Source organism: Siphateles boraxobius, unplaced genomic scaffold (genome assembly GCF_051911475.1).
Source record: "Siphateles boraxobius isolate OS27281-9 unplaced genomic scaffold, OSU_SipBor_1 77, whole genome shotgun sequence".
Taxonomy (NCBI): domain Eukaryota; kingdom Metazoa; phylum Chordata; class Actinopteri; order Cypriniformes; family Leuciscidae; genus Siphateles; species Siphateles boraxobius.
Genome location: NW_027509205.1, coordinates 4,254,172 through 4,266,664, shown reverse-complemented (window position 1 = coordinate 4,266,664; position 12,493 = coordinate 4,254,172). Strand labels below are relative to the sequence as shown.

Sequence of the window (12,493 nt, the reverse complement as noted above, 5' to 3'; positions counted from 1 at the left end):
GTAGTTGCTTAGAATTTGCAAAAAAAAAATTATTGCACACACTATTGAAAAAGTGTTTAAACAACCTGCACTTGTGTAGCGATGTTGTCCAACAGATCAACCATTAGGTTGTCAGCCTCATTAAAAGCCATCGGAACTAGCCATCGTCCAGCCATGGTCTTCCCGGCTGTAGTCCTGTCGAGGGCAGAAAACATACCACTGTTATTTTACTTCTGCCTTCAATCACCTCTCGCATTGTAGTGATCACCTGTCTCAGGCTGCTACGTAAGGAACAAGAGGTATTAGTAGCAAAGCTGACCTCTGCATTTTCATGGTGAGCATCTTCTTCAGTGATCACTCCTCCTCCTGGCTCATCTGGGACTGTGCCAAGTTGATCCGGTTTTAGGCTCCCATTCTAAACATCCATGTTGTACCCAGTGTGACGATGTCATCATGAAATAAATAAATAAATTGCAATGAAAAGTTTTTGTCCTACATTTATCAGTCATCATTCATCTGTAATATAACTCTGAGATCATTATCTACAAATATCAAAACATCTCTATATTATATGAATCTACAATCATCATAACATAAGTGCCAGAATCAAGATGGCGACGTCTTTAGTCCAGCCCCTAGTTACCTTTATCTGGATGACGTGCATCGCTTATAAAAAGATGGCGGTGGCTATCGGGAGGCATTGAGTGTACCTCGCGGAGCTCCTCTAGAAGACTCCCGCGGCGGTTTATTGTTTTATCCGCAGCAAGAGTGTTTATCGTCGGCGTTCTAAGCGGATCGCGCTCTGGATCACTAAAAGGAAAGTATCCTCGTCATTCTGTGGCTAGCTGATTGTCGTTGAGACACTGAAGGGGAAGCAGAACGAGTGGGTAGTTCCAAAACCTGAACTGGATTGACGGATGGGGAGTCTAGAGCCTATATATTCACGTCTGAGAAGTCCTGGAAAATGTGGACCAGATTCTTAAAAGGAAAAGGAGTCGTGAGTACAAATTAGCCAGTACTGGATGACTGTTTGACTTGACTTAACATTTGACTGTTTTTGAGTGGGGAAGTTATTCTTTTTTCCCCTACTGACTATGTGAACTATTTTTGCTGTGGATTACTGTGGGGATTACTGATGGTTTTTTGAACTGGACTAATTTTGTTTCTTTTTTTGTAGCCTGTTTTATGGCTGGACAATTTATGAACTGTTTTTTGTTTTTCTTCTTTCTTCTTCCAAGTCAATTTTGAAACACTTGAAAATGTGGATTTGGTGAATATACTTCTTTGAATGCAATTCTATGTGTCCTGTCGTATTGAATGGTTGGTGGTCTATTTAAGAGTTATTATTATGGGTATTACTATATTGATTACTGGTGTAAAATCTTTATCTCATTAAGTGACGGGTTTTGTGAAAGAACAATCAGACTGCACAAGATCTTTGTACATTTTCCTAAACTGAAACTTAAATTACTGACAGAAGTCCTGTCTGGCACCCCAGCATGTAAAAAACCCAAACAAAAGAGAGTGGGAAAACTTTACACCATGGCAATGATATTTGGGTAAATGTATGTCAGGTCCAAGTCGAAGCCATCTTTCCTGGTTCCTTTTTTTTAATTTGCAACAACAGTTTTTATTATTAAATCACAATTTAAATTATTAAGGCGTAATGTCGCTGTGTTCGTCAATAACAATAACACTCACCAGCCACAAATCAAGGAATCGCACCACATCAATGCTGTTTCTGTAGACACCCTCCAGTCGTCTGGAACAGGAGCTTCTGTACGGATTATAAGTGCCTGTTGGAATAATTATTGACACAATCAAAGAAAACATCTGGAATATATTTCACAAACTATGAGCAGTGGAGAGACTGACCGAATCCCGAACGAGAAACCGTTCCTGCGGGCTTCTTATCAGACACTCTCTTCTCCGACTCACTGAAAAGCAGACATTGTGTCATTAACATGATATGCCGATTTGTTGGGCTGATCGCTCTCTTGATCATATAGCCCTGGCAAGAGGAGAGTGTTTAAAAAATAAATTTAAAAAAAGGTAGAAAAATAAAAATAGTGATGAGCTGGTGAATAAAAAAGTAGGCTTAATTTCTTAAAAAAAATATATATATATATATATATATTTTTTTTTACTTTTTATATATACACTTTTCAAAACTTTTTTTAAAATATTTTGTCTTTGTTTCCCATTGATCTCTTTGTTCTTATGTTTCTTCGAAGAGTCTTTATGCTTTGTTTCCTTTTTGTTCTTATAATCTCAGAAATTTCAACCAATCCGTTTCCATGGTCCAGTGGATGTTATCTGCTACCATTCTGAATGATTTTGTCGGCAAGAGTGGAATGTGCTGTGTCTTGTCCTTTAAAATTTGTTTTAAAAATTCTAGATTCTCTCTAATATGCGTGGGCAGTTTTTTGTTGTAGTTGATGAACTGAAAAAGTATCATTGCCGATGGAAATGTTTGTTTGGCCGCTCCCAACAGTCTCTCAGCTATTTTGTTGAAGATTGTGACATTTCCCTGTTCGCGGTTATTTATTCCATAATTAAGGATGACAATTTGGACCTCCGGAGTTATTTCTGTTTTGTTTTTTAAGATGTGCTAGGCATGTTCTAACTTTGATCCAGGGTAACTAACTACCTGAATTTTCTCATTATTCAGTTTGGGCAGGTGAGAGAGGTTTGATGCCCCCAGAAACAGAATTGTTTTTTTTGGACTTGGGGACCAATTGGCATACTTGTTTTGTGCATGTTCCTGGCGTTCGAAAATACCAAAGACCTGGGTCCTTGTCTCTACTGGAGTTTAGGGGTTGGTAGTTCAGCAGGTTCTGTTGAGCTACCACCGGGTTTGGCTTTTCTTAAAGGCCCTCGTGGGACTGAGATTTTCTATATTTTATATTTTTTGAGACAATGCAAGACACACTCAAACACGTGCCTATCTTCATAATTGTAGTTTTGACTTCTAAAGTTTTAAAATTTAGCTAGCAATTTAGCAATTGCGGTAAAAGTCCAAAATACTGCTCGAAACCATTTTTTAGTAATGATTAATATTGCATTGCATACAATGTGTATTGGTCAACTACTCTAAAATTAAGAAACCCCTAGAAACCGTGAAAAACAACAATAAATAGATGTGTACATTTAAGATAGGCTACCTAATTTATTATTCCAATATCCAAATATGATACTAAATCGCACAGAAAAAAGGACTTTTATTTGTGACGTGCTGTCTTTGCATTTGAACATTGCACATTTTAAACAGGACACGCATTAGCTGAATAAATGTTAGCCAATACAAACACAATTATAGAAAATAGTTGACAATGAATAGACAGGAGTCCAATAATAGCAAAACGAATCACTTATTCCAAAAAGAATATCAAGTATAAGTTTAGAGATGAATCCGAAATATGGGGCTGTGTTAATAGTAAAACGTCTATCTTTTAACGAATTTTAAAAACACGGATGGATAATACAAACTGCTTTCTGACATTGACAGAAAAAAACACAACCAAGAACAAAATTTAAACTTAGCCCGTCAATTTACAATTATCTTCTCTCTCTGTGTGCGCGCGGTCTGTGTTTGTGAGAGAAAGCTCGCGCAGCACTGATACAACGGTACTTTTTAATCCATAACTAATGCGCTAGTTTTCATACAAAATAATTATGTAACATAATTAGGTACTTTAGTTATTATTAACACAATAACGTAACACATGCAGACTACGTTTCCCATTTTAAACATCCATGTTGTACCCATGGCAATGATATTTGGGTAAATGTATGTCAGATCCAAGTCGAAGCCATCTTTCTGGTTCCTGCTTTTTAATTTGCAACAACAGTTTTTATTATTCGCAAGTCCAACTAGAACAACCACTAATCTCCAATATGGTGACCTTAAACGAACCTCAATAAATTATCACCTTCTAAACCTCTGTCACTTCTTGTGTCTCTCCATCTATGTCTGACTCCGGTTTGACAATAAAAGGCTAAACATTTTTGAAATTTTCAGTGCATGTTTGTTTGAGGTAAAAGGACAGAACATCTTGAGCTCCGCCCCCTGTGCTGGGAGCAGCAGCTCATTTGCATTTAAAGTTTTTCTTTCCTTCAGTGATTTTGCTTGGTAACAGCAGGTGTTCATCACTAATGCTCAATCATCACTTCATTAGTCACTTAATTAATCGCTTAACTTCTTGACTGCAATGTATATCTTCTTTTAGTTTTTAAAATTAAATTAAGGTAATCGGTGTCCTCAAATGTAATGAGTTAGCTTAACTTAAAGGATTTGACTTTGTGTGTGATAATGTGTGCTAGCAGTAACTACAAGCACTTAAAAGTTCATTTAAAGTTTGTAATTTCACTGTTTTTACTCAATATAGTGAAGTTTCAGCTATATAAGATATTTGAATGCAGTGTAAAGTTTAATTGTGTATTAAGAAATATCCTTGTTTTAGTGGAATTGATTAAAATAAGTTCAGAGTACTCATAACTATTGTTTTTATAAATATGTTACGGCCCTTAATCTAATTCAGCTGGTTTAAATCATACAACAGACAAGGACCGAACATATCAAAAATCACAGGCGATTGGGTAGCGTTTCTGATGTTAATCACACCATAAGCTTTAATGACAGAGACAAAGCACCTCATGAGATGAACAAGCAATAAATCATAAATTAACCAAAATAAACAACACAGTTAGGGCAGCTACAGGAAAAACAGGAACCCTTAACTAACCCTGTAGTTCCAGGCGAGATCTTACCTAACTCCCGAAAAGAACTAGAACGCGTGAATCTTCCGGGCAGCTGCTTACCTTCACTGTACTAAATAAATAACAAAAAGTGTACTAAGAAAATAACACCACTACCTGGTTTAAACAAATAAACTAAAGTCAAAGAAACAATCAAGAGTCTCACTTGGTCCCAGGTCCAAACAGTGAATTTTACATCGTTGCGACCGTCTCGGTTTTTTTGTATGGAACAATTTTTTCAGAGTGAGGCCCAAAAAAAGCCCCATCGGGACGTCTGCAGAAGAGTGTCAATCGTCCCAAGAGTGTGACAGTGCGTCGGAACGGCGAAACGACGCCTGATTCGTTTGCCTCACGTGCCGTACTGTCCAGGCGTGCGGGCATCACAATTTTGCGCGGCCCCTCACAGCTTTGGAAATCGCTCAGTGAGCCGAGAGAGAACACTCTGGAATTTGGAGAAACGTGAGCGAGCGCCCGATCCCATCGAGTCTGGCATCGGAGCGTCCAGCCCGCTCTCCTGAGAACATCGGTGCCTTCGTTTTCGACGTACAGAGTCCGGGTCGATTTTTACGACCGTTTTTGCGATTTTGGCCTGACTCTCTTCGAGAGGGACCAATCAGTCCGAGAGGAAGGTTCGTGTTTGACGTGGGATTTCGCGCTCGGTGAACGAAACACAGCAACGTGCTTTGGCTCGTTGCGAGCGGCATAACATGAGCTTTACGATGACATAAAGATTTGTATATGTACATGTACACAGCCCGAAAGAGAGACGTTTTTGTGCGGTGAGAGTCACCTTCCACCGGCGAGCCCTTAATGGTGGCCAATGTGACCCCATTTTATCTCGGGCCTTGAACAACATATAATAGTGAGCTTGGGCTCATGTGAAAGTGCAAAACATGAGCTTTCCAAAGATGTAAGGCTCAGTCTGATTGGACTTTGTCTTAATGAACAATAAAGAAATCCGTACAGCCGTTTTTGTGCAGTGTCACCATACAGCCTAGGGCCCTTAATCAAGATACCCTAAAGTCATTCATATATTTGGAAACTGCAGATGATACACTTTAATTTGACACCAAACACATGAAAAAAAGTACATTTTTGGCTGAAATACAAAGATTTTTGTACGAATACGTTCACAACAAAGCTTTGGATGACCACGACAAGTGTGATCTGACCCCTGTTCTCTCGGGCCGGGAACAACGTACAATAGTCAGCTTGGGCTCATGTGAAAGTGCAAAACATGAGCTTTCCAAAGATGTAAGGCTCAGTCTGATTGGACTTTGTCTTAATGAACAATAAAGAAATTCGTTCAGCCGTTTTTGTGCAGTGTCACCATCCAGCCTGTTCTCTCCTTTAATTTTAATTTTCTCCCTGAAAGAGATACAGAAAATGTATTAGGAATACATTAAACTACACATTATAAGCTTTAAATAGACGTGCAAAACATGGCTTTTGCATAAATATTGAATGAAAGACATTCATTTTAATAGGAGATTCAAAGTTGCAAACTGGAAATGTGCTCCCAAAAATGTCCACCAGGTAGCGATTTGGGTCTAGAATCCAAAAGACCATAGAGGGAGTGGAGGGACATTATTAGCATTGATAAGTACAATACTCACCATTTAATATGATGCAAATAAATATTACTAAATAATATGATACTATTATTAATTAATAATCATTTTAACATTTAACATTATCATATCATTTTATAATCATTAATGATTACTAAGCTATTTTCATGTGTTTTTGCTTCAAAATAAAGATCAGAATGAGCACTTTACTAATATACTAACTATTTTGCTGTATCTCGCTCCTAACAGGAATGAAAGGTCGTCAAATTCTGTATTAAAGCTAAATACAGACTTTTTTGAAACCCACACAACATGAGGACACAGGCCTTTTGTGACCTCAACTGTGCCTTTCTGACCTTTGCCCTGTAATTTTAACTCCCTGAACGAGATACAGGAAATTGATTAGGCACGCATTAAACTACACGTTATAAGCTTTAAATAGACGTGCAAAACATGGCTGTTGCATAAAAATTGACTGAGAGACATTCATTTTAACAGGAGATTCAAAGTTGAAAACTGGAAAAGTGCTCCCAAACGTTCACCACGCCAGTGGGTTCACAAAGGAAACAAGGCCAATTCGATGACCTCTCATTCACGCTAGGAACACGATACTGCCAAATCATTAGTACACTAGGAAAGTGCTCGTACTGAGCTTTATTTTGAAGCCAAACACATGTCAACAGCTCAAGGTTTGGCTGAATTAAAGACGTTTTGCTATGTAACACGTGACATCACCGGCTGCAAGTAAATAAATATTACTTCTCATGAGGACAGCAACAAAATTTAAAAACAGGTACAATACAAAAATTTTAAAATTTCTTTAAACCATGTCTTGTCTACATGTACATGTTACTCTTTGACTATTGTAACAAGAATTCGATTTTATGTTCCCATTTTTCTTTGTGAGCTATGTTGTTTCATTGTCTGTCCACTCTTGCTTGACCAAGTTCATGAGGAGAGATAATAAGATAAGATTATAAGGTAAGGTAATAATTAGGTAATAATTCTAACCAGTATATTTTCATATTGATATGTTTGATATTTGTAGTGACTTCTTTCCAGAACATTAATTATAGTGAATTATTACCACAAGCCTTTCAAATTTGTTCCTTTCAAATCAGTCATGTAAATATGTCCCTGGCTTGGGCCTAATTACACAAAAACGTCGTGTAACTCTCTAATTAAATCTATTTTCTCGAAAATGATTTTATACATCTGTCCTTTTACCTAGTTACTCACAATTCGCAGACTTGGAATTTAGTTGACTGTTTTAAGCTTTTTTTAGCCGATTTTGAAAAAAAAAAAACTTTTTTTTTAACGACTGTCTATTTAAGGGGACGCGCATAGCGCGCGCACACCCACTCACACTTGCTTAGATGTGCTAACACGAGGATCGCTCTGCTGTATTGCAAATTAAAAAAGAACACACGGATCTGCATGCATCTCTAATACAGGGTTTTTCGACATTCCAGTGGACAATTTATATGCAGAGATATAAATATGTAAATGTTTTGAAATATCTAAGTATGATGTGATCACTTGGTTACTAGGCAACAAACAAGCTACCACACACTCAGACCCATTTACTTCAGGAAAGCCATTTGTATTTAGCTAAATATGTGTACTATTTTACAAATGTGTTATATTTTAACATTAGCAGTGGCCGTGTGTGTGTATGTGAGAGTGTGAGAGAGTTAGGGGAGGTGTTAAGACTTTTATTAATAAAACAAATTCTAACCAGTATATTTTCATATTGATATATTTGAAGTACGTTCCATTTTTTATTTATTTATTACTAGTGACTTCTTTCCAGGGGCCTGTTCTTCGTACGTCGCTAACTCAGTTAGCTGGATTTGATTGTTGGCGATTTGGCATGATCTTGGATCGTTTGGTTCTTCGAAGCTCATCCTAGACTTGCTGTCATAGCAACAGGTGCGCCAGCTTGAACCTGCTCGCGAGCAGGCTTATTTCATGTAAACAGGATTAGATTGCGGCTTTATAAGCGGAGGTGATACGGGAAGTCTGTCGTAGCCATGTCTTGTCCATTTTTACGACAGCAACCTGTTGCGGAAGGTGCGAGGATAATTCGCAGAGCTTTTCGAATTAATCGCGTATTGCAGGATAGACAGGATCCTTTAGCGCAGCGCGACAGTGTAATTTTTGAGAGATATCGTTTTTCTCGTGAGGGTGTTATTTACATCATTAATTTGCTGGAACCACACATTAAATGTTCAACACGGAGGAGTCGGGCTTTGACAACTGCACAGACTGTGTGCATTGCCCTGAGATTCTTTGCGAGTGGCACGTTCCTTTACACTATTGGAGATGCAGAGAACTTAGTGAAAAGTGCTGTCTGTCGTGCCATTCGCAAAGTTTACTTGGCACTCAAGCAGTTTTTAGGGGGTTTTGTGGTATTTCCAAGCCACTTAAGACCCCCGGTTGTAAAGCAGAATTTTTTTGCTATTCCAGGTACATTTATAATTGTTAATGACATGCAATCATGACCATGCCAAAAAGTATGACTAACAGTATGTGTCCTTCAGGCTTCCCTAACGTGATTGGTGCCATAGACTGCACACACGTCCCCATCAAGGCCCCACCAGGGCCCAATGAAGGGGATTTTGTGAACCGAAAGGGGGTTCACAGTGTAAATGTGCAGGCAAGTTTCTATTACAATTTATAATATTCCAGATTAGTAATATATTACATAAAAAAATGAATGTAATCAAAAAGTATGCAGTTGACTGACTAAAATCTCTTAGATGGTGTGTGACTCTATGTTCCATATAACAAATGTGGAAGCAAAATGGCCAGGATCAGTGCATGACTCAAGAATTTTCAGAGAGTCACATTTATGCACATTATTTGAACGTGGTAAGGGAACTTATAAATGTCAAGCTCACAGTATTACACACACTTATGCTGAGCCTAACAAAACTGCATTTTTCCATTATACAGGGAATTTTGACGGGGTCCTGCTTGGTGACCGGGGCTATGCCTGCAGGCAGTACTTCATGACGCCATTCCCTGACCCAAACCCTGGACCACAAACCTGTTACAATGCAGCTCTAGCCAGGACAAGGGCACGCATTGAAATGACCTTTGGGCAACTTAAGGAAAGATTTCAGTGTCTGAAGGGTCTGAGGGTTGCACCTGACAGGGCCTGTGACAATTGTTGCATGTGCCATATTGCATAACATTGCCACTATCAGAAAGGAGAGGACCCCTGTGGTGGGGGTGCAGCCTGATGATGACCTCCAGCCAGTGCACTTGGACCAACCTAGTGGCAGAGCTGCACGGGACAGAATTGTGGAACACCATTTTTGAATGTGTAATAAAAGACAAGACAAAAATGCTTAGTTCCTGGAGTTTTATTTAAACAATTCTTTATAAAGAAAAGCCAGCAAGTCATCCTTTGCCTGCAATAAGAGATAGTTATGTAAAGTCAGCAATACTACTATGTGTCAAATGATGTATTAGCACTTACTCTGAAGGTCCTTTTGAAGCAACTCTATCTCTAGTGCAATTTTTCTCTTTTTCAAGTTGTCAAGTTCAATTTCTCCTCTTAATTTGTGTTTTTTCAGGTCAAAATACTCGATTTTTTGTTGAAGATGCCGTTTATATAGGGAACGGATGTCACCCTGTGTCATTTTGTGAAAGAAAAAGGGTCAAAACATGCCTCATGCAACAAAAGTAAAAAGTAAAAGTACAACACTGTCCACGTCTGTATCAGTTCTTTGTGCAGACTCTTCTGTAGGCCTTTCTGTGGGCCTTTCTGTGGGCCTTTCTGTAGGTGTGGACTCCTGCAACTCATATTGCAGACAGAAAGAATAGGTACACAAGTATATAGAAATTAGTGTAAAGTTATTTATGCACTTACAGGTTCTTCCTCCAAAGGACAGTCATCTGAGAGGGTTTCTTCACTGTCCTGTGCAATGGAAATAAATGGGTATTACAAAGTGTTGCACTTTCTTCCTTTTATGCAAGTTAGAAAAAGTACACAACTTACTGCATATGCTTCAGCCACCACTTGCTTGGGAACAGGTAAAAGTGTTGGTGTATTATGTAAAACTGCACAAAAGAGGGGAACAAAAAAATGTGTCATTACAATTAACTAGACTGTAAAAAATATAATGTGATCAATAACTCATGGCAATATATTTTATATTAACTAAAAGTTTAGACGTTTTCACTTACACAAACGGTTTAAATTACTGTACAAGCCATTTGGATTATACTTCATTTAATGCAGCAACAAATAATTTTACAGTGTACTAAGAGAATTGAAAACTCATTTAGCCTACCAGTAATAAAGGTGTTGCTGCTACTGGTCCCTGGCTTTGGGTCTGAGGAAGAGCTGCCCCCAGGGATGCCCTACACAATGGGTCGGTTTTCATTCAACCCAAGGGCCAGCTCCTCTGCTGGGGTATATTGTGGTGGTGCAGGACCACCACCTGTTTTTTTTTTTCAGCCTTTTTCTTGGTGGCTGTTATAAACAGACAAACACATTATTTAACAGTGGCTTTTAAAAAGAGGAAAAAATTGGCTTTTTAAAATAAAGACAGTATAAGAATTAAAGGCTACCATTTTGTAGAATATTCTTGGACTTCACTTTTACTTGTCCCCATGTTCTAGTGGGTCCCGCGGAGGCTCTGACATAAAAGAACAAAATAAATATGAAATTATTAAAATGCAAAAATACATACTGTAGAAAGTGATAGAAACATCTACCATGGACAGCACTTACGCATTTAATTTGTCTGCTACTTTTTGCCAGCCCTCTCTCCTGGATTTTGCAGACTTCGAGGTGTTCCCTGACGTTTTAATTAAAGATTCAAATTCGGCATAACCTTCCATTAAAAGCTCTTGTTCTCCTTGGGAGAAAAACTGGGCGCGTTCTTTGGCCATGCTGAACAGCCAATAGCAGCGTTGCTGATCATTGTTTCTACTATCGATACATATCCCCTTTTAACCCAGCGCATGAACGCACAATTATCTCAGATAACTCAATCCAGCGATACTAATCATAAACAACAGGTGTGTTCGAAGAACCCAATTAGCCGGATCATGATTAGCACGATGATATCATCTTGGATGTCTCATTTGATCTCGGATGTTTTAAGCAACGTACGAAGAACGAGCCCCAGGTCTGTTAATAGCATGAGAAAAAGTAGATGTCATCACAGGCCTCTGCCCAGTCGAACACCAACAGGTGGCGTGTAAGCTCCCGGACACCTGATCAGTGGGCCAGTGGCGCAATGGATAACGCGTCTGACTACGGATCAGAAGTTTCTAGGTGTGACTCCTGGCTGGCTCGCTCTGCCTCTTTTTCTATGCTGTCAGCCCTTAGCCGTTTTATTATCCCATAGTTTTTGTTATTATTATTATTGGATTGGTTGAGAAATATTAAAAATTGACAGTCCAACAATAGGCTGCTTTGTCAGTAGGATAACGGTTACCATACAATACTATGCGTCTTTTAAAATGCATTGCATGAGTACTGTCACAAGGACCTTGCTTTACGACCAGTTTGTAGTGTCTATTATACCATCCCAAGAATGGGAGGAAACTGAACCCCCTCGTGAGGCAAATGAGAGCTCCCTCTGTTGAGCCTGATGAAATTGAATTCAGTAAACAATCCCTTCGGATCATTCCCATGTTCTTAAAGGGGACGGTCACACACTAAAAGTAAAACGGTCTGCTCCAGGCAGAAGGAAGATCCCATATGGTCTAGCGATCAGGATTCCTGGTTTTCACCCAGGCGGCCTGGGTTCGACTCCCAGTATGGGAATATCGGGTTGTCTTTGCATCACTTAATCGAAACAACCAGCATTTATGTCTGTAGCAGTTTTAGCCAGTGGCGGAGATTCAGCAACCTGATATGTTGAGGTTCTGTCCCCAATCAGTGTGCCTTCGATAGCTCAGCTGGAAGAGTGGAGGACTGTAGGTGGCAAGTTGGCAATCCTTAGGTCGCTGGTTCAACTCCGGCTCGAAGGAGTTCTTTTTCACACATAAACATTTCCTTGGCCCTGCTTCTCGACGAGGGCGTCAGCGCTTGAGTTCGTAGTTCGCCATTTTACAATCACGACCGCCGGTGGTGGGCAAAAGCTTAGGTCGCTGGTTCAACTCCGGCTCGAAGGAGTTCTTTTTCACACATAAACATTTCCTTGGCCCTGCTTCTCGAC

At 39.2% G+C, this 12,493-nt stretch overlaps 2 long non-coding RNA genes and 2 other non-coding genes across 6 annotated transcripts in view; 2 read left to right on the top strand and 2 right to left on the bottom strand.

The window, feature by feature from the left end:
* The window catches only part of LOC143726135 (uncharacterized), a 390,493-nt gene that overhangs the window by 307,617 nt on the left and 70,383 nt on the right, over positions 1-12,493 (bottom strand). The window contains exon 1 of one of the 2 annotated variants that reach the window (XR_013198394.1): positions 1,708-1,756. The exons of the other annotated variant lie outside the window; for it this stretch is intronic. This is a non-coding gene — a long non-coding RNA (uncharacterized LOC143726135). Of the gene's footprint in view, positions 1-1,707; positions 1,757-12,493 lie in introns of those variants that run through there. 2 annotated transcript variants of the gene reach the window in all.
* LOC143725662 (uncharacterized) lies at positions 10,089-11,450 on the bottom strand. 2 transcript variants are annotated; one of them, XR_013198295.1, is made up of 5 exons: positions 11,056-11,450; positions 10,613-10,960; positions 10,318-10,379; positions 10,189-10,236; positions 10,089-10,111 (listed from the first exon to the last, which is right to left on the bottom strand). It is a non-coding gene; the product is annotated as an uncharacterized LOC143725662 (long non-coding RNA). The 2 variants fall into 2 exon arrangements; XR_013198294.1 differs by lacking the exon at positions 10,089-10,111 and having other exon boundaries at positions 10,161-10,236.
* On the top strand, positions 12,028-12,099 carry trnae-uuc (transfer RNA glutamic acid (anticodon UUC)). Its single transcript has one exon. It is a non-coding gene; the product is annotated as a tRNA-Glu (tRNA).
* On the top strand, positions 12,219-12,305 carry trnay-gua (transfer RNA tyrosine (anticodon GUA)). Its single transcript is given in 2 exon segments — positions 12,219-12,255; positions 12,270-12,305. It is a non-coding gene; the product is annotated as a tRNA-Tyr (tRNA).